The sequence below is a fragment of the Rhipicephalus sanguineus genome, unplaced genomic scaffold, assembly GCF_013339695.2.
Source record: "Rhipicephalus sanguineus isolate Rsan-2018 unplaced genomic scaffold, BIME_Rsan_1.4 Seq225, whole genome shotgun sequence".
NCBI lineage: Eukaryota > Metazoa > Arthropoda > Arachnida > Ixodida > Ixodidae > Rhipicephalus > Rhipicephalus sanguineus.
This window is the reverse complement of record NW_023614810.1, coordinates 466,297-487,868: the sequence shown is the minus strand read 5'-3', so window position 1 is coordinate 487,868 and position 21,572 is coordinate 466,297. Positions and strand designations below refer to the sequence as shown.

Below are 21,572 nucleotides of genomic sequence, written 5' to 3'. Positions count from 1 at the left end.
TTCTGTGAAGATTCAGTGCATGAGTCAGAGTGACAATATTTAGAATAAATAAACCTAACTGACTTTCGTTGGTTTGTCCTAAAAGTACTGGCGCACCATGCAATAGATGCGTGTTGAGTTTGGGCCCTTTAACTGATGTACTGTAAGCTAATAGTTTGACAGCACCTGGTGTGTGTTTTAGGAAGCACCGTTTATGGAACATGGGCATGCAAACATGGATGTTCCAGCCGAGTTCCAACAATGTGTGTATGTTGTGGAGGTTTGTGCTATTGAGGAAATTACTAGGGTCTTTAATTTCATTAAATGGCAATCAGTCATCTGTGAAAAGTCCAATCTGAACTGGTTGATCAATTAACTCAAGAAGTCTACAGAAAAATAAAGGTGCCAGGCCTGTCATGCTTCCTCTGGAATTCACAAGAAATGTCACTGACATGCAGAAGTGCGAGTCATCAAATTAGTTTTGCGTCACAGGCAAGGTTGAGTGCCTTTTTGTATTAAAGTCCACAAAACTAAATGTGCCAGACCATATCGGCAGTGGAAGCGAAGTTGTAAACTGTGGATGGCTTAGTTACTGTAGAAAATCATTCTATAAAGCTTTGTCCTAAGGGAGAAATGGAAAAATGTGGTTAATAATTGATGATGACATGTTAAGCAGTGGAATATTTCATGCCGTCATCCAATCCTCAGAAATGCTAGATGCCCTCCGAAGATCTTGTTTTGGCACACCTTTGAAGGTGAGGCACAAGACCAGGTGACGCTTTTGTTTAGAGACTAGGTTTGATGCAACATCGATTAAATTGTTTTAGTATAACTTTGATGATTTTTTAGGTGGGTCAGAAAAGACACCATAGAAATAGGTCATCGACAATGTCTTGTTATCACTGACAACTGTGCCATCTGCACAGTGCGATCTACCAAAGGAAACTGGCAAAAATTTTGTACAGAACAGTTGATGAAGTGTGTAAGCAAAGTGGTGCTGCTTGGCGTTCCGAGCCTCTTGCGCTTTCCTTGTGCGATGCTGAGGGCTTTTGCGTGGTGTTTTCTTAATTTTATTTGGCACAGAAGACAGTATTTGTACAGATGTTTCCCACAGTTCAGTGCATACACACATTAAAAGGTTCTGCTTTTGTCATTTGCCTGCCAAAAATTTGTGATCCTTACTGAAGCAGCGCACCCAAACAAAAGACTCATACTCAAAGTAAGACAGAAGTGCAGGGAGAGTTTTCAGCGGAACCATCCTTGTGAGCAATTGTCAAACATTGTGATCAGACTGCTTTCATAATTATTTACACCGTGCTTACTCCCCCAGTAAGGGGGCTGGGGACAGCAGAGGGAACTGTGGGTTTGTATGGCTGGTAGGGCTCTTTTTGAAAAGGGGACGGATACTATGAACGACCACCATTTCTGGAGCAATGCCAATTTGCAATGGACGATGTTGATACTATGCAGTATCAATAGTACTATGGTTAAGCTGAATACATATATATATGTATATATATATATATGTAAGGTGGTCAGAGAAAATGGTTCTTGGCATATTAAGCGCAGAACTTATATGGATGGGACAGGAACGCATGCACAGTGGCCAGTAGACACAGATGGCGCATCATTTTTAATTTCTGTTAAAATGGCCCCCGCAGATTTTATTTCAATCGGTGCAGAGGGAATCTCAAGTTTGTGTCGGTGATGTTGCTGGAACTCTTGGACGACATGTTGTTAGCTCACTGACACTATGCGCATTGTTGCTGAACGCGACAATGAATAAACGCCACGAGCGAGGCGCATTTAATGGGAACACGTGGGAGACCACCTTACCTTGTTGTGTGGAAGAAAACAGCCGTAATTCGGACCGGTGCTTCTGACACCATTTGTACCTCATTTGCAATGCCTGCATTGACCTGGAAAGACTCTGCTGTATAGTGGTGCATGACTGTATGTGGCATATGAAAAGCCCCTTGTACCCATTTCTTGCCCGAGGAGCAGGAAAGGAGAAGTACGTGTCATTGGACTTGATATATTTGCGTAAAAAATTTTGGCCATCAGAATGAACGCTGCATGAGCGAAATGCCACTATCCCTTTGAGAACAGGATGCTTTAGAATCAGCTGTTTCACATGGCACAGTCTTGTCTTCTGGGAAGTTTCATTCGCAGTAGCTTTGAAGTGTGCTGCAAAAGTCTACTTGTGGCCTCGTGTGCAATCACCTGTGGATTACTGTCGCAAAAGCACGTCTCCATGTATGCAAGAGGCTCCCTCAATGCCCCATGCACAAAGCTGTTGTGCACTGTGTGCAATGTTCACCTGACGCTGCATGAGCTTTCAGTGTATTTTGCTCCTTGCATGTCAAGTTTTGGCGTTGTTGTCACTGGCCTTCTATACTCCTTACCAAAACGAAATGCTATTTATGAAAGTCACATCGCCTCATGTGGTCCACATTTGTCATTTGCTTTCGTTTGCCTTCTTGCTGGAATTACCGCAAGTGAGAGCTACAGTGTGTTGTAAATATGCTACAAGTATTGGTAAACTTAGTCGGTGTTGTTTACAACAGCATGTGAGGCTAGTCGAGTTCTGTGACGCACCGTCGACACCCCAAAGTGATCACGCTTGTGTGACAGATCCATGTGTGTGTGTGTGTGCACCTGTGCCGCGTATACTGCCGCATATTGCCCTCCGTGAAAGAAACCTGTTGCAAGCTTGTTCTAGTGGTTTACCGGCAAAGGCTTGGTTTCAACCACAAGCTGGTATGGTTGAATGGAATGCTTGATGAAATTTACATGCGCATGTCGTACGCAAAGGAATAGACATGACTAGGAATGCCATACACAAAACTAGGAATAAAGAGCTTTTTCTGATGTTGTGAACATGTGTGCATTCTTCCTGCAATCAACTGCAACCTTTTTGTCCTTTTGGTTCTGAAGTGTGTGTGACTGCTATTGCATCGATCCTGCTTTATAGTACTGTAATGAAATATCCATAGCAATACCTTACCATTTGGATAACAGAGAGCTGAGCTAGTTGGTAAGTATTCATTCTAAAGACAGGGCGTGCAAACACGGACACAAGCAAGGGGTCACGACCACAAACGCCGACTAACAACTGAAGAGATGCACAGCGGCAGAAAAGAAAGAAGGCACGAAAAGTTATCTGCGCATGCAATAGGCAAACCTATCAATCCGGCACGCGTGGAGGTCTACATGAAAGATAACTGTTAAGGCATTTGATTTCATCTTTATGCAAATTGACAGTTGGCTCACACATGCACTATCACTATTATTGATATGCCATGTCTCAATCATCAGGCGCGTTTCTTCATTCCTATGCCGGTACAAAACTGCACATTCATCGAATGTTGGCATGCACTTACACTCTCGACAATGTAAAGAAAGATTAGAAGGTGAGCCTCCGGTTAGCGATCTCTTATGTTTCAATAATAATCTCTGGTTAATTCAGCGGCTCGCCTGCAGGTCGCAGGATCGAATCCGGCCGCGGCGGCCGCATTTTTGACGGTGGCGAAAATGCTTGAGAACCATGTGCTTAGATTTAGGTGCATGTTAAAAAACCCCAGGTGGTTGAAACTTCTGGAGCCCTTCACTACTGCATCTCTCATAATCATATCGTGGTTTTGGGAAGTTAAACCCCAACACTTATTCTTGAGCGGCCCGTCTGTCCTACGTAGAAGTGGCTGCAGCTGAAAGGGACCTTATACACCACACTTGTATGGCAATCAGTGAATTTGTTGGAGTGTTTAACAAAACAAATATCGATCCACTTCTTGTCTTTTACTCGCTCATTCCTCCGCACAGCAGCACAAATCTTACCTAGCTTATTGGCAGCCGTGAAAACAAAATTAATGCCGCATCTACTTCCTACTTTGCATTATGGAATAATGTGACAGTCCCTTTAGGCAACACTAACTTGAGAGCGTAAGCGATAGCCTCACGAGGCTTGTTAAGTTACTCGCCCCCATTGCTTCTGTGAATTTACATTGTCGAAAACCAATGATTTCAATTGGGAGCTACAGCAGACTCCTGTTAAACGAAAGCTGAAGGGACCAGGAAAATATGTTTCATTTAACAGGAGTTTCGTTTACTGAGAGATCAAAAGGGGTGCAGAATTCAAGCACAAAACCAATCATGTTAGAGGCAGCTGTTCCATTTAAGCAGCAATTTCATTTAAGAGATTTTGGTTTATTGAGAGTCTACTGTATGTACGGTTTTATGCACTGCAGCTTTGGCTGCATAGCCCCAGACTCTTGTTCCTGTGCACTATGCTCGGGACAACTAGTAGCTCTATCTTGCAATGCTCAATCACTGTGCGATTATTGAAGACTTGAACAATCCTCTGCATCGTCCAGTGATTAACGAACTTACCGTGCTGGCACGAATCAACCAAGTCATGTAAAAGCTACCGTGCAGCTTGTGTGGTCACTGGAAACTAGCGGCAAAAAATATCGAGGGCTCCCAAACGTCCAACAGCTCACGTCTTTATTGAATCTCTCGCATGCCAGCACAACTGCAATACACCTCCAAACATGTGCAGCAAGTTCAGCTGCCAGGCAAAAAGGCAAAGCCAACACACTAATAACAAGAGAGCAGACCTCATTGTAGTAACAGACTGCCTGCACCGTTTAACCAAACCGACAAGTATACCTGCATTAAGATTTGTTAGTGTGCGTAACTGTCGTGACAGACTACTCTAAGATGTTGCCTTAGCACTGACTTGGTGTCTGCAAAGAGCGATTTCAATTGAACATTGATTAGCAAATGGTAAATATCTGATACAAGCTATTTCCAAAAACGAACACAGTTTGCTTACTGTGCCCGTGGCCGTGGCATTGAAGGTGGCTGGGATAAGTGCATCAAAAAGCAAGACTGAGCAAGTTCAAACACTTGAGAACAGAAAGAAACTTTCAAGTACAGTCATGCTTGGGTGCAGACTTTCTTCGTCAGCATTGCTATCCTCATTTCTGCATTAAAAATGCGATTGGCTTCTTCACTTGCCAATCAAGCACTTTTGGCTGCCATACTCCACATGGCCAAAAATGATAAAAAGCGCAAAATACGGCTGATACAAGGAACAACAGAAGGCTGATCAACACTGGATTGAGCATTAGTTCGCAGTGACATCATGGCTGTCACCCGTTGCCATGCACCATGTTTTGAAACTGGTCGTGATCATCAACATCAGCAAAACCTGGAAGACCTTAGGAGTCCACATATTTGTGGATATGACCAGATTTGCATTGCCACTGCGTTATTATCAGGACTGTCATTCAAAGGAATCTGTACAATGGCCATACTCAAGGTTGCCGCAGCAACAGGTTGAAATCTAAAGCAGTTCTATCACTGACTGTTTCAAAACCGTTGGAAGTTTTGTAGCACACCATTGCACTTGTTGCAAGTAAAAGCAATATTGACAACGCCTTGAATGCCACCGATGTGAGCTGGGCATGTCAACCTGACGTGCTCTGTGAACTTCTGATACTGCACCAACACAATCCCGAGTGCAATCAGAAGTAAAAAAAACTTGGTCCCACCATGCATAAATAGTCCACAGCAAGGCTTGCACCACGTGATCACAGCAGCCTCCACAAAAGAAGGCACAGTTAGCACCATTTTCACTGGAACACAGCCTTCATGCTTGGCTTGCAGGATACCCGAAAGCCATCACACATTTTGTCCTAGCAGAGTGCAGCAGTGCTCTTGGTTGCAGCAGGCACTGCTGCAGACTTCAGTCAGACCCAGACACCGTTTGGATTCTTGCTGGTAGGCACTGCACTTTCGAGCTGTCGTGGAGATCCAATGATCTTGCGTGTGCTCCCTGGACGATTGAAAAACCCTGAAAAAACCAGATGAAAGCATCAAAATGGGGTGTGCCACTGCAAGCAATGGACCTTTTCTGATGCACTCGTAGTGACGGCGGGCACTATCCCTTGCTTTGCTATTCTATGCTACAGCCATGTATTTCAATGGCTGTCAATGTTGGCACGTTGGCCAACATCAGGAAGCACTTCCTTGCTGGTTCACGCTATTTACTCGAACCTTATGCGCACTCAATCTTTGTGGGCTTAAAATAAAAGTGCACCTGAATATACTGTGACTTCCTTTCCTTATGCGATCCGGTTTTGCTGGCTCTAAGATCACTTCTTAAGAAGTCTTATTCGCATGCCAATTCAAGGGCCATTAGCCTAACAAGCTCGGTCGACACGGGATTGCTTAGTCTGAGAGCTTCAAGCAGTTGAACATCTCTAGAAGAACTGGGTGGCACAGACGAAGAGCTTCTCTGTCTCTGTCCCGTTGCTGGCACCCAACCAGCCCAAGTTAACACATTTTGAGGATCTCTAACCACAGTGGTGTGCTGTGGGACGTCACGAGTGACTAGGGATGTCTCTGGACAGTTCACGAGGGGGCTTTCATCTGGGACAAGAAACAAAAATAGTGACTGAATAAAGAATGCTTTTGCAGCTTTTGATTTGACAACTCCACAAGCACATTCACCAAGGCATGCTTCAAACTCCTTGCCTTGATGACAAATATGTTACTCTCCATTGCAGCACTCTAAAAAAAACCAACAGAATTTCAGCAGATACCTGAATAAGTGACTCAATTAGTTTCACTGCTGTATCCCTATGCTTAGCAGAATTAGATACTAAGCACCACGAGTGAATACTAAACTGACCAGAGGCCTCCAGCCAATGCTTGTGGCGGCGTCGGCCAAAGCCAGGGCCTCCAGGTTGGCCTCGCGCAGCTCCTCACTCAGCTGAGCTACCATGCGCCGACGCTCGGACAGCTGCTCCGACAGGTCTTCTCTTCACCACCTTGACACCGCTTCTCCTCCGCAAGCTGCACACACACATATGCACACGCACATTATACCTTGCAAAGCACTATAGATGGTGTCAGCTGTAAAGGATGGGAGTGGTTTCAGAACAAGAAACACCATGGTGAAGGGAGTTTATTGAGGCTGTACAGCCAGTCAGTGAACTGAGTATGAGCCACCCGATGGCAATGGGGCTTCTCAGCATGCCGACCACAATCACCCTCGCTACTGCCCTGGGGTCGTGACGTAGAGTCGGCTTGTTCAAGACTAAGCTTTTATTTGGCCGAACCTGTGCCCGGTAAACGAGAAGTTAAACTACAAGTGATACACGCTTACACTGATAGTGGCAAAAAGAGCGTCGGCATTTATAAGTGCGGCATCAAACATTCAACACTTATCGCTGAAGACCGCGTTTGCACGCTCAAGCCCTATAAGAAGATTCTAAAATAATCTCAGAAATAAGGTTCTCAGACATTAGGGCGAGGCTTGCGCAAGGCAGCGACTATGCGTGCAATGGACTAGTTACATAAAAATAACAAAAGAAGCGCGTGTGGCAGTTTGAGAGGTAGCCATCCTGGCAACCTAGAGAGAGGTCAGCAGACGGTAATACAATTTGAGCCAGTCAATGTGCACTGTCTCTTGCCTGCGATACGGGTTCGACCACATAAGTAACGGGAGATGTTTGCGCAACCACACAGTAGGCTCGTGGTACTTTAGAAGAAGCTTGGACGAAAAGCCAGGAACAGGCGGGGTCCAAAGCCACACGAGGGAGTCGACAGCGAAGATGTCCGGAGGTTGTTTAACCCTTCGTGGGTTCATCCATATTTTTCACATAACAAAAAAATATGCCTACAGAATCTCCAAATAACACAGAAATAGTATGAAACAATTTTCACTGAAATACGACCTGTAGTTTACGAGCAAAAAGTGGTACGTATATGTCCCATTGTCTCATGAGTGCACCAAGCTGCAATCCTTTCGCCAAATTTCTCGCACGAAAAGGCAAGTGGTACAGAGGGGCACTTCAAAAACTGTGCAAAAAAAAAAAAAAATCTCTGGTGCAACTCATTTCCAGCTGTGGAACAAAATGTGCACTTGCGCCTCTTGTGTTGCGCCAGCAGCTCTGTCGGGCCTCTTCGCATACACCAACCATTTTAGCTCCTTTCTGTCTCTTCTGTTGGTGTAGATAAGGACGAGCACCTCAGTTACGCCTGAATTTCCACCCACATATAAAATTGCAGCTATGAGTCAAGGCAAACAACATCAGTGTGGCGTCACTGAATGCACTGAATTCTGTAAATGCATTCATGAACTCCATGCATGTCTGAAGTATTAGCTTTTCCTATATCTTGTAAACTCGTGTTCTCTTTCACTTCCTGACTGTCTAGAGCATCAATCTCGACATTATTTTCTTTTGCCTCTCAATTTCAGGAACGTCTTAGCCACAGCTTTTGGTCTCATTTCCACAGGTACCGTAGTCGTAAAAAAGGACAAAAAAGAATTTCAGCACCTTCTCCGTCAAAAACATGTCTTGGGACGTAATAGTGCCCCAAAAAAACTTGAAAAAGCAGTTATGGGGGCCTGTTTGGTAGTGAGGCTTAGGAAGAAACTGCTTCATTTTTGTTCGAGTAGGCTTCGACACGATTATTGGCCGATACACTGCTCCAATTTTGAAACAAATCCATAGATTCATGCTACAACTACTTCTCTCGAAATTCAGAAAAGGAGAAAAATACCATAAATCTCGAACTTTAGCTATCTTGCATGCAATGGAACAACAATTGTAAAAAAATTCTACAGAGAAAAACGAATTTAAACTCAATGTATCACCGACACCACATATTGTAAATGCGCGAAATATTTTTTTCTTGGTTTCTTAAATGTTTCTAACCCATGGCAGCAGTAAACCATAGCGCTGATGGCAATGCGCAGAGGCGGAGGAAGCTTTTACTGAAGAAGGAAAAGTGGGACAGATTCGTCCCATTATCCCTCAAAGGGTTAAAGCCATAACGTTGTTTTTAACGTTCCGAGCGACCATAGACACAGGTGAGTAGTCGGCAATGTCCAGATGGTACGGGAGAATCATATCAATGGTGCTGGAGGGCTTGTGGCCGTAAAGCAAAAAGAACGGTGAGGAATCCAGCACTAGCTTGGAAGGCAGCATTGTATGCGTATGTGACAAACGGAAGTACAAGATCCCGGTTGGAGTGGTCTCACGCAACATACATTGACAACATGTTGCCAAGAGTTCTGTCAAATTGTTCTGTAAAGCCAGTGGTCTTCGGATGTAGTGGTGGTAGCTGCGGTGAACAATTTGGCATTCAGGCAGGAGTGATTGCAGCACGTCTGAGAGGAATAGATCACTAAGCAGTTGATGACATGCGCCATGGCAGAGAACGAAGTTGCGTAGGATGAACGAGGCAACATCTTTTGCTGTCGTGGTACACAACACAGCAATGTTATTTGACCATCAAACAGCCCCTGGACGTCTTCTGTGGTTGTCGTTGCAAAGGAGGACAGTTCTGCGCGGACTACAGGTGACTCAACAAGATCACTAGTAAGGCAGTGATGTGATAGCTGCGCCAAGACGTGAAACCTGCTACATCCTGCTACATCTCCGCTGTTCTGCGCCAAAAAACTATAAGCACACTAGCGTAAAAACGTACGCAGCGCGCCGCCGGCGGCAAAACGCGACACTCCAAAGCTGCCGCGCGGCAAAATTTTCGTGCCGCGAGAGGAATGGGTTCTTGCATCATTTTTCGCGGCACGCCGCCTGGCGCTTTCTGGGGGACCTGACCGGACGCAGATTGATGGGAAGGCTCGTTAAGCGCTGGTTTGGCTTGCTCAGGCTTTTGGGGGCCGACATAACCCTCTCCAGACTGCTGTAAACTGGTGTGACCCCCCAGAAATGCACCTTGGAAGGAGCGGCTCGTCGCGAGCTGGTGTGACCGCACCGCCGTAGCAACATAGAAGTAAAATTTCAGTTGTTAGTACAGCGACATCCATACCTTATTTTTGCCCCCTTTTTTAAGTTCCGCTACTCGAACCAGTGTTATACCACTGTCAGTGTAAACGTAACCGGCTGATATGAATTTGTGAAATTCCCCAGCCGAATTCCACTGTGCGAATGGGCAGAAATTTGGATGTTCCGAACACTTTTCCGCGTCGCGGCGGGTGATACGAACTTTGATACCGAATTCGTCGAGCGACGGCCGAGAGCAGAATGTTGTTAGCTTTGGAAGTACGCACGCGGCCAGCGCGCACACTGTCAGAACTGTGGTTATCGTTTGCCATGCACAACCGTTGTGGGCGAAACCACGGTCGCTCTTGACACTATCATGTAAGGCGACGACGAAACTGACGGAACTCCGAAAGTGCACGCGCGTCCAACGTCCACCTAGTCCAAGCGACGCTGCCCCGCAAACGCCGCGGACAAAAGTGCATAGATAGCAACAAACGACGTAGATTTGAAGGCACGTGCGCGGCCAGCGCAGGCGGATTGAAAACGGAACTACCGTTTGCTGCAACCGCCGCGCACGAAACCACGGTCGCCATCAACGCGACCATCGATAGCGACTACGAGCTCCGAAGGTACGCAAACGACGTAGATTTGAGGGCACGTGCGCGGCCAGCGCAGGCGGATTGAAAACGGAACTACCGTTTGCTGCAACCGCCGCGCACGAAACCACGGTCGCCATCAACGCGACCATCGATAGCGACTACGAGCTCCGAAGGTATGCAAACGACGTAGATTACGAGCTCTGAAGGTACGCGGCTAACGCAGCGGTAGATTAAAAGCTATATAGTCGTAAAAAAAGGCACAAAGCAGTGTCGTAGCCAAGGGGGGGGGGGGATGCCCCCCCCCCCTCAAAAAAAAATTTTTTTTTTTGCCACGGCATACAGAGCCCAAAATGACATTAGACCACTCTGCCGGCCCGGCCCCCACTTCAAATCAAGGAGGTGCCCCCCCCCCCCTCCCCGAAAGAAAAAATTTCTGCCTACGCCCCTGGCACGAAGCCTTTCGGCGTTCGTGTCGATCTTCGGTTGTCACTATCGTGGAGCGGACTTCACTTAGTTTTCAGTTATCCTCATGCGAACCTTTGACGCGGCTTTCACGGCAGCCAGCTGCGCCGTCCCTTGTTGGTCCGTTCATGTGCGTCCCAGAAAGGCGTACGCGAGTTCTTTTGACGGAAATGAATGTTTTGTGCATATATCGTGGTTTGAAAACAGGTTTTGCTAGCTTTTGATGATACGAGATTTTGGGCGATACGAATATTGTCGCTCCCCCTTCAGATTCGTATCACCGAGGTTGTAAGTACAATCTCGGTACAACAGTACTGCAGTTGGGAAAGCCTACCTGCGTAGTATGTTTGGCCACCCTAAGCCATTACAAGACCGCAACGCCAATGTTTACTCTTACGGGGCTGTTAGTTGATCCAATGGTGTTATGCAAACACCCATTACTTTACAGAACCTTTTATTTAAAAAGTGTTCCTCCTTATTTAACTGTTTTGCCTCACACGGTTCATTTTTCCACTTGGCAGTGAGCTTTTAGCTGCTCCAAAAGCTGTTTTTCCTGCTCCCAAACGCGTTTTTGGCTGCTCCAAAAGCCCTTTTACCTGCTCCAAAATGCACTTTTTGCTGCTCCAAAAACCTGCTCCAAAACAGCTTCAGTCAATCACATCACTGGTAAGGACGTTTATCCACTACCGCGAATAGACGACGCGACTGACAGCCTGCAAGGAGCAGAATTTTTTTCTTTTGATTTTTGCTCGGGGTACTTGCAAGTACCCATGGCTGATGATTCTTGATCGAAAACAGCCTTTGTCCCGCCCGACGGCTGTATGAATTCAAAGTCATGCCGTTTGGACTGTGTAATGCGACCGTGACCTTAGAGCGCATGATGAATACCATTCTGCACAACTTGAAATGGTACACATGCTTGTGCTATCTCAAAGATGTCGTCATTTTTGCTCTGGACTTCTCCATGCATCTCTAACGCTTGCGGCATGTTTTGACACGTTTGAGCAACACCGGCCTACAACTGAATCTCAAGAGGCACCGATTTGAAGCACAGCAGCTGACAATACTAGGCTATGTTGTGTCCAAGGACGGAATTCTCCCTTATCCAGCCATGTTTCGGGCCGTGGCCGAGTTCCCCAAACCTACGCCTGTCAAAGAAGTGCGCAGTTTCGTAGGACTGTGTTCCTACTTTGACGCTTCATTCAAAACTTCGCCACTATCATATTGCCACTGACGAAGCTCGTCGGAAGTAACGGGCCCCTCAATTCGTGGTCGTCAGAGCGTGACGACGCGTTTGTGAAGATCTGTAGTTTGTTGACGTCTCCTCCCATACTATGCCACTCCGACACCTACAGAGGTACAGACGGACGCCAGTGGCATTGGCCTCAGCACTGTCCTTGTTCTGTATAAACCGAGGTTCCCTGAGTATGTCGTGGCATATGCAAGTTGTACGCTCACCAAAGCCAAGACCAATTACACCGTCATGGAAAAAGAATGCCTGGCAATCATCTGGGCCCTTACGAAGTTCCTACCTTATTTGTGTGGTCGCCCATTTGATGTCATCACCGACCATCATGCACTATGCTGATTGTCGTCATTGAAGGCTCCCTCAGGCTGTCTCGCCCACTGGGCACTTTGCCTGCATGACTACAATATTCATGTGCTGTACCGCAACGGACGTCAGCATGCTGACGCCGACGCCCTGTCGCGTTCTGCCTTGCCTGACGACAATGCCCACAGCTCAGTATCTAACATTGTGTGTTTCTTCCATCGACATTCAACCCATTGCTACCGAACAGAGCACGAATCAATGGATCGCCTCGCTGATGGACTTGCTCACTGATCTGTCAGCAACACCAACCACTCGTGCGTTGCGTCGTCAAGCACACCATTTCGCCATCTGTGACGGCCTATTGCACCAACGCAATTACAACGCCGACGGCCGCCAGTGGCTACTAGTGATACCCCACAGTCTGCGTTCTGAAATATGCAAGTTGCTCCACTCTGATGCACAGTGCGCACACTTGAAGTATCCAAAATTTACCACCGCATTCAGCAATGATACTTTTGGTGAGAGACGTACAGTCAAATCTCGCTACAACGAAATTGACGGGACGCGCGAAAAAGTTCGTTGTCGCGGAATTTCATCTACAGACCACAAAAGTTAGGAAGATCTGATGATCATACTCGTCCTTTGGTCCCAGCAAGCCAATGCATTGTCCTTTGCATTTAACTCTCGCTAACTCGGACATACTTGGCCGCACACCGTGTGAATGTTTTCTCGCGTATAACACGCACAAAATATACAGAAAATTTAGCGCTAAACTCGGGGTGCGGGTTATACGCGAATTTCGTTGCGCAAGTTGGCTCCACGGCAATGCAATGAAGGCGGCTTTGCGTCAATAGGCGAGTTATACACGTGGGTTATACACGAGCAAATACTATATGCAGGCTACCCTCGGCGCGTGCCGAGCGCGTAGCGCCGCGAAGGAGCGTGCCAAAGTTCGCTAGAGGCTAACTGAAAACGAAGTGCCGAAGCTCCGCACTACCACAGTCATAAGCGAGAGAACGGAAAGGCGAAACGCTTCGTGCCGTTTTACGACTTCATTGCCTTTAATCTTTCTTCCGCTGTGTTAGCTGCGTACTTCAGCGTATTCGCTATCGATGATCACGACGATAGCGACCGCGGTTTTCTGCGCAGCGGTTTCGGCGAACGGTAGTTCCGTTTTCAATCTGTGCGTGCTGGCAGTGCGCGTGCCTTCAGAACTGCATCGTTGCTATCTGTGATCGCATCTACTGCGGTTTTCACCGCAGCATTGCTTTGAGTCGGTGCGCGTACGTTGGATGCGCGCGCACTTTCGTGGTCGGCCATCATCGCGTCGACACGACCGCATTTGTGTTCGCAGCAGTTGTGGCAGAATGTAGTTACGCTTGGACTAGGTGTGCGCTGGCCGCATGTGTGGACTTTCAAACGCCGTGGATGTCATTCACGATCGCAGGGCTTGTGACAACGAGCAGTAGTTTTGTTTTGCGTGCTACGTCAAAAACATGGCGGGAGTTCTTGAAGAAGGATTCTTCCGCGGCCCGCACGCGCATCATGGCGGATGGACGATCTGTCGCCGAGCATCTCGATGGCAAAAAATTTACCGGAATGTGCGTGTGGGGGCAGAAAGCATGTCTCCGATGAAGACACGGGTCTTGCGATGCGGCCACACGGCTCTGGAAACGAAAAATGGTCGAGTTTCTAGCGGAATTTCGCGGCAATCCTAGGCGAGCTCCTTTTCCTTATATACGTGGTGGCCACGGGCGTAGCCTCGAAATTTTCAGTTTTGCTTGCGTATATATACACGCGCACATACAAATGCACGCACGAACATAAAGTATGGTTGAACCCCCCCGAAAAAATTTCTGGCTACGCCCCTGGTGGTGGCACTCGTGATAACTTTGTTCAAGTGGAAATACCCAGGAAAAGTATTCGTTGTGACGAGACATTTTTCGCATTGTTTTCTATGGGCACCTGACGGGGAATCCAAAATTATTCGTTGTGGCGGAAATTTTGCTGTAGCGGTATTCGTTATAGCGGGATTAGACTGTACTGCTACGTGCAGAAGTTGTTTGCTCCAGCCTTGATTGTCAGCGCCGAAAATCTGTAACGCACCTGTCACCAGCAGGTCTACAACCTCTACCTTGCCCTGACCGGGCGTTTTGGTGCATTGGCATCAATCTGTATGGGCCATTGTCGCCGTTGACCATCTCACGCGATCTGCCGAAACTGCCGCCCTCCCAGCGGTACAGCGCGCAATGTTGCCTCCTTCCTGCTCCACTGATTCATACTGTGTCGCAGTCCACCCCAGGAGCTGCTCAGTGATCGAGGCCGTGTCTTCCTGTCAGAAGTTGTTGAAGCCATTCCAAAGAGTGCCACGTTGTTCACCGCAAGACTACTGCTTACCACCTGCAGGCTTATGACCTCACTGAATGCTTTAACCGCATGCTCGGCAACATGCTCTCAATGTACGTCGCCAATCACACAAATTGGGATGCCATTCTGCCCTTTGTCACCTATGCCTACAATACTGCCCCTCTGAGCACTAGTGGTTTTTCACCCTCTTATTGTATGGCAGGCACCCGTTGCACACAATCAACACAATCCTTTCATACAAGCTGGAGCCATCAGAGTGTGTGCCTACTTCTGCCACAGCCAGACTCACTGAAGAGTGTCGCAAACTAATGCATTTTCGCAACCGATTTTTTGGACAAATTTATGCCCTAAAGTTTGATTTTCCAGATTAAAATAGATCGTTCCGAGTGATGCCACTCCATCTTGGAGTGGTAGGCCGTCGTCTTGATGTGGTTGACACCAAGCATTCGGGACAAAGTGCAGAAAAGCGCGGAGTCAAACTGTCAACCTCGATCTGTTGTGATGGTCTTGGGAACTCAGTAGGGGCTTATCCATACGGTGACTGACTGCCATGTGCGCCTCTGCCGTGTGTGACTGAACCGCGAGTCAGGAGGCATGAAGGTACCCAGTGGGGTCGCTGTGTTTCGCTGTACTTTTGTCTGCTGCCACTTGAGGCAAGCACGTGTCTAGCAGCGGACGTCAACATTTATGCGTGGCTATAGATATCACGCTGTGACGAGATGTTGAGTCACACGTATGCCAGGGCACGACAAGGAATGCAAGGCGTCTAAGATGCTGTGGCGAAATGGTACTGGAACGTAGGGGTGAGGACAACTGGTAGAGGTGTCACAAACAAGGGGAATAGCGGAGCCTGGAAGTTGCACATCTTCAAACTTGAGAGAGTTCTCTTGGAGTCTTAGAACGTGAAGTTCACTGGCCTCAAATTGTGCAGTAGCTGTTGTGTTGTGCGAGCCCTGGTGGCATGTGAAGACACCAGTGTGGTAAAGGTCCCTGTACATGCCACTGGGTGGGGCTGGGCCTCCCCTGCCACCAACCCGGCGTGGCCATGCCGGTCATGTGACCTGTGCCTCACTGACAAATCGCCCTTCTTCCCCCTCCATAAAACCGGCTGCAATAAACATGGGAGATCAGTCTCCCATCAGTCTCGCCAAAGTTCAGTCTACGAGTCGTCACTCTACGCGCCCTCTCGTCGCTCAGCCTCTCCGATGGCCTGCCGCGGGGTTACGCCGCGCTCCTGCCATACAACACATGGTGTCGATATAACAGTAGCCATGGTTGCAAAATCGACTGGCGGGCGCTCATCCAGTATTGTGTTGACTTCTATTTGTCTATTTGGGATACAGGGGTGAGACGGCTGAAATTGATTTGGGAGCTGTTTTTGGAGCAGCAAAATTTTGTGGAGCAGAACCCCGATTTGGGAGCAGTTAGCGGAATTTTTTATGTCGTCATCCCAGGAGCTTGAAAAACAGATTTCTAGCAACTTGGGGGGCCAAGTACATATTTAAATTGGCCTAGGATAGATGTAACACTGAAGCAGCCTTTGGAGAAAGTATCGCCAGGTATGAGCTATACTTCCTCTTTAAATACTATGCGACCTATCTAGCCCATGTAAGAAACGCAGGGTTCTACGAACTAGGTTAATTTCATGAGAAATTGAAAAAAAAAAAACAACAACAAAAAGAATGCAATTGCACAAGAATTGCAGTTACAAAGCGGTAGGCCTTTTTAAGATCAGTGATATAATTCAGCAGATTACTGCTTTGGCTTTTATGCGATAGCAATTATATGGACATTCTGAACAGGTTTTTGCCGTCGGCATCGCAGTCATGTTCCCGTATAAAGTCCACATCGATAACATCCCCGACCGATCCCCGCTGCACGGAGGGCGCATGCAATAACATAACACCGCATGCGAGGCCTGCCTTGATTGCTACTCATGCAGAGAGGAAACACGCCGCCCGTCTTGAGGGGCACGAAGGAACGCGAGGGAGGGGGGGTCGCTCGAGCGGCAACTGTGGACTTTTACTTTAAGGGGCCGCGGTCGCGATCGCTGGCGTGCGTGCTATCTCTGGCATCACAGACAGCTCGTATACCTTCTAAGAGCTGTGATCTCAATGCTTCTCTCCTTTGAGCAGCCGTATTCTCTTACCACAGCGTTTGTAGTTATGCGAGATCGGATCCATAAGTGTTAGTTAGCTGCCAGCCTTACTTCGTATAAAATTACAATTCGATGCTATTGCATTCATTGCTTCACTTGTGGTGAAACTGATTTTTTTGTAGACCTGCTTATTTAGCTTTTCAAGCTTCTCTAGAGCTTCCTGTAGGCCAGTGTTTGTAAGGAGGTCATCACAATAAGTGCCTTCAGCTCGGCCGCGCGGCTGGCGTAGCATCAAACCTACTGCACGCTTTGAACAGGTGAGAACAAAGGCGTGCTACTGCCGTTCGCTTCCCCCTCGTGCGGGACCGCCTTCGAGAGCGCGGCGCGGGCGCCAAGATACCTCGCTGCATTGACTATCTCATAAAGCTCTGTGCAGACTATCGCGTACGGCACTGCGGCATAGCGCCATTGTAAGCATACTGCACGCTTTTATTACAGAACGACACAAAGGCGCTTCGCATCAGTCCGCTACCGGCTTCGGCTTGAAAAACCGCCAGAGTTGTGGGACGCACCCGCATGCAGGAAGCTAGTTGTGGCCGCATTGATGCAACAAGGGTGATGCCTCTCCCGTGCACGGTATGGGTCGTAACGGTACAAATGCGCGTGTAGGTGACCACACGCAGCAGTGTCGATGCGAAAACCGTTGCGACTGGAGGAACACTACGCATGCCACTTGATAGCGCCAGAAGACACAGCCTAGCAAGAGGCAGCAGCACGCTCGGGGCACGGCAAAAACATTTTTGGGGCCACGCGTATTTACAACAACCCAGAGGAGGTTATGGCGGCATCATGGGAGCCCTCATTAGAAAGGTGCATAGAAACGCGTTGGGGCGCGTCTACGCGTTTGCGAACGTCTCACTTTCTTGGTATCCCGGCGCTGGGATACCAGCGCCTGGGATACCAAGAAGTGAGACGTTCGCAAAACGCGTAGACATGCCCAACCGCATTTCTATGCACCTTTCTAATGAGGGCTCCCATGATGCCGCCAACCTCCTCTGGGTTGTTGTAAACTGCGTGGCGCCCCAAAAATAGCGAAACTTGGAAAATCATGTTGTCAACTCAGCCTTTTTTCCCAACGAAGCTGACGTGGGCATCGAAATTCTGGCTTTCAAGGCTGTTTGGAGCAGTTCGGGCAATTTTTGCAATTTTTATGCTTTCAGAGCAGCTTGGCACAGGAAAACGAAATTGTATAAAAATGCACAATACGCGCAGCTGTCTCACCCCTGGGGATAGTGCGTCAGCAACGGGGTTGTCTTTGCCACTGATATGCCGGACATCGCTTGTAAACTACGAAATATACGCAAGTTGGCAGATCTCACGTGGACTGAGGGCAGAGTTGGTAGCGGTCGAAGGACAGGTGAGCGACTTGTGGTCGGTGAGAATGTGGAATTGCCAACCTTTGAGGAAGTGGCGAAAATGCTTGACAGCCAAGTAGGCTGCCAGCAGTTCGCAATCTCTGGAACCGTTGATTGATTTCTATCAGGTTTTCTTTTTTATTACGTACCTCAATAAGTTTCTCAGGGCAAGCAAAGCAGTCTTTTAATTATTGTGTCTGTAATTTGTAATAATTAAAATTTCATTGATGAAAGCCTAAGCAGCGGCACTAAATTCAGTGCTCTGCTAAAATGCTTCAGCAAGAAAATTTAGAAAAAGGCTCTGTCGTGCCCTAAGGTACCCATCCAGGAAATATTACAGTGAGTTTCACAGTGCTAGCACATTTTCCAAATTCCCCAGAGCCTGATTAAGGGACCCATGTGGACTATGGCTGTATCTTGGAGACCAGTGACAGTGAATGCATGAAGTTCGTTCGCTGTGAGTCTATCCTGAAACTGCCATTAGGATATCGCAAGAAAAAACTTCCTGCCACACAGCCCGTCCACAAGCGCACACTTTCACTTGCACAGAGAGCATTGAATTGCCGATGGCAAAAAAAGTCACAGTTTCGCCGCAAGGGCGAAGCAATAAATGCAACAGCAAGAAACTGGAATGTCAAACGGGAACAACAAGCAGCTCGATACTTGCAGCGCGCCGCTGAAGCACAAAAAGGACACCCGAAATGAACACAGAGGTATACACAGGACAAGTGTGAACTAGAACTGTCAAAGTTGTTATGTCTTTGTGCTCAAGCAATGTGCAATGTGCTGCAAGAGTCGACAATGTTTGTTTGTTTGTTTCCTCTAACTATGGCATAACCCACTCTGAGGGATTGACCAAGACTGCCTGTCGACAATGGAGAATCAGATGCTGTTAGATATTTTTTCTTTTAAACTGCGGTGCGTGGAGTGAGCCCTCTGCGTCTCCAGTCACAGGGGGCATCTGACGTAAGGTGTGCACAACGTTCTTTTTTTTTTTTTTTTCGTTCCACATCACAAGTGCGTACAGAAAGGGGCCACTTTGTCATGCGCGTTTCAAGGGCAGTTTTCAAATTGAAAGAAAATGTAGGAGCGTTGTGTGACAGAAAACACGCTCAAGGTCCTCCGAGATCTGCGTACCATCACCAGCAAATGAACATGAATAGCTCAGCGTTATTTCACCGGCGCATGGCGTGTGGTTGAGTGTCTAACACAGCATGCTGGGGAGCGAGGGGTTGCTGGTTCGAATTTTTTCTTATGCTTTATTTTTCTTTGCGTCTTTTCTATTATATACATACATATACATATCCGGGACATGAAGGCGACGGCAACAATCCGCCGAGAGTGTCCATATAATTGCTATTGCAATAAAACACAGAGGGCTGACCTCATGTCCCAGCTGGCACAGGCGCTGACGGCACTGTAGCAGGCGTGCCTCACAGGTGGCCAGCTGCGAGCGTGCCAGGGTCAACTCGGAGTGCAGCGTGCGCTCTTCCTGCCGCGAAAGGTGCAGCTGCTCTTCCAGGGGAGGGCTGGCCTCTTCCCACGTACACAGCTCTGCACAACAGAACTAGCCATAAACAACTTCTTCCATCAGCATCAACAGTTGATTCTACCACAAGTGACCCACCACTGCCATTCTGTAGAAATGCGTTTGGGAAATGTTTCAGGAAAACTCAGCAGTTGCAACACCAAGACCAGAGCTTGCATGTTAACACGATTTGTGCGCACCAACAGCAACAGGAAAGCATATGCAGACCTAGACATTTTCCTCCGAGTGGTGTTTGGCTTTTTGTTCACGTTACGTTCTTTCCCAGTAAGGAGAACGTGGTATGGCAGCCCCTGTCTAGCCAGGCGACGTGTAAAGCATGGCCACATTCTGGGGAGGGCAACAGTATATTTGTTTTATTGAGCTTGTACTCTCTAAAACTGATGACAATTCCTTTCCAAAGAAAAAGAAAAAATGCCGACCATGATTGCAGAAAAAAGTAAGGTGTGCCAACTTGGACAGCACTGACTCTGGTACCACCTGAAACGATGCGCCATGGTGGAAAAGACGCTGTCAATGCATGCTCAGGAATCGCAGTGCCACCCACCATTCCGGTACACGTATGAGTATTTAAGCATGACATTCATTTATGCTAGCTTATCAAAAGCTGGCTCATGCACGCACTTCTACTGACGCGCCAACCATAAGACGTTTTATTATTGTACACAACTAGGCATTCATAGCTATGGCTTGCAGACCATGTAACGTAGCATCATCAGAACACCTCACCAAGACTCCCTGAGATCATACATAAGATTAAATACGCAACCTTGCGTACAATCCTATAAGAACCTCTGTATGATTGTGTGTGCAGATATTTTCATAAAATGAAAGATAATTAATATAACCCTAGTGTTTAGTGCCCGTCCTGTCGTGCGTGTTCGTTTATTATTATGGGCTGCGGTGCTCAGGTTACCTCTCATTTTTTTGGCAGACTTGTGTTTTTACATAACCAACAATGCCATTGCACAACTTTTACAAAACCTCCCTGTAAAACCCTAGTTTGCTTGAAGCCCGAGTTTACCAGTTCGGTGGGCCCTAATGACACCCTAGTTGATACAGTGCACGTTTCATTTTTCAAACCTCTCCATCAAACTGCCTTGCACGCAGAGAGCTTGTTCCTTTTCTCTCGAATGTTTGCATGCCTTAACAATGAACCCCTATAGACAAGCTCAACTTGTTGCCATTCTATCTCACATAGTTCTCTCATACACAATGCACAACTAGAACATCACATCAAATGTTGTATCCTCCTACTACATGTCCCTTTCTCCCATTCCCAGCCATGAATGGCACCACCTGTATTGTGCTGCATTTAAAGGTGCAGGAGAATGACACTCTTAGCACTTGTGCAACAAACACCTTCAAACATTATGTGGCTCACCGGCGTCCTTCTGGGCCAATTCCTCATGGATCTTGTGCAGGCGCTCCCTCTGTAGTGACCACCCTGAGCAGTTCAGAGTAGTCGTCGGGTGGCTGCTTACTGGGTGAGTCACCCAGGCCTTGAAGTGGTGGCTCCCCTCGAGGAGGGCAACAAGTGGTGCGTGCCAGCCGCAAGACGCGTGACTGCCTCATCGTACGGCGGTGGCCGCCGTGGCCTATGCGATACCCTGTCCAGCGGGGGCGATGATGCCTGCACAGCTGCACTGCCTCGTGGCCTATGTGGGAAAAGAAAACCCACTCTTGTAGACCTTTTTACAGAAGAGACAAACAAGGCTTAACAAAACTGTGATCGTAAAAGAAGGGGAGAGACC

The 21,572-nt window shown here is 47.6% G+C and overlaps 1 long non-coding RNA gene across 1 annotated transcript; it reads right to left on the bottom strand.

Moving 5' to 3' along the window:
• Positions 1 to 6,684: 6,684 nt before the first annotated feature.
• On the bottom strand, positions 6,685 to 21,257 carry LOC119376786 (uncharacterized). Its single transcript, XR_005180656.2, has 3 exons — positions 21,203 to 21,257; positions 19,657 to 19,826; positions 6,685 to 6,840 (listed from the first exon to the last, which is right to left on the bottom strand). It is a non-coding gene; the product is annotated as an uncharacterized LOC119376786 (long non-coding RNA).
• Positions 21,258 to 21,572: the final 315 nt, after the last annotated feature.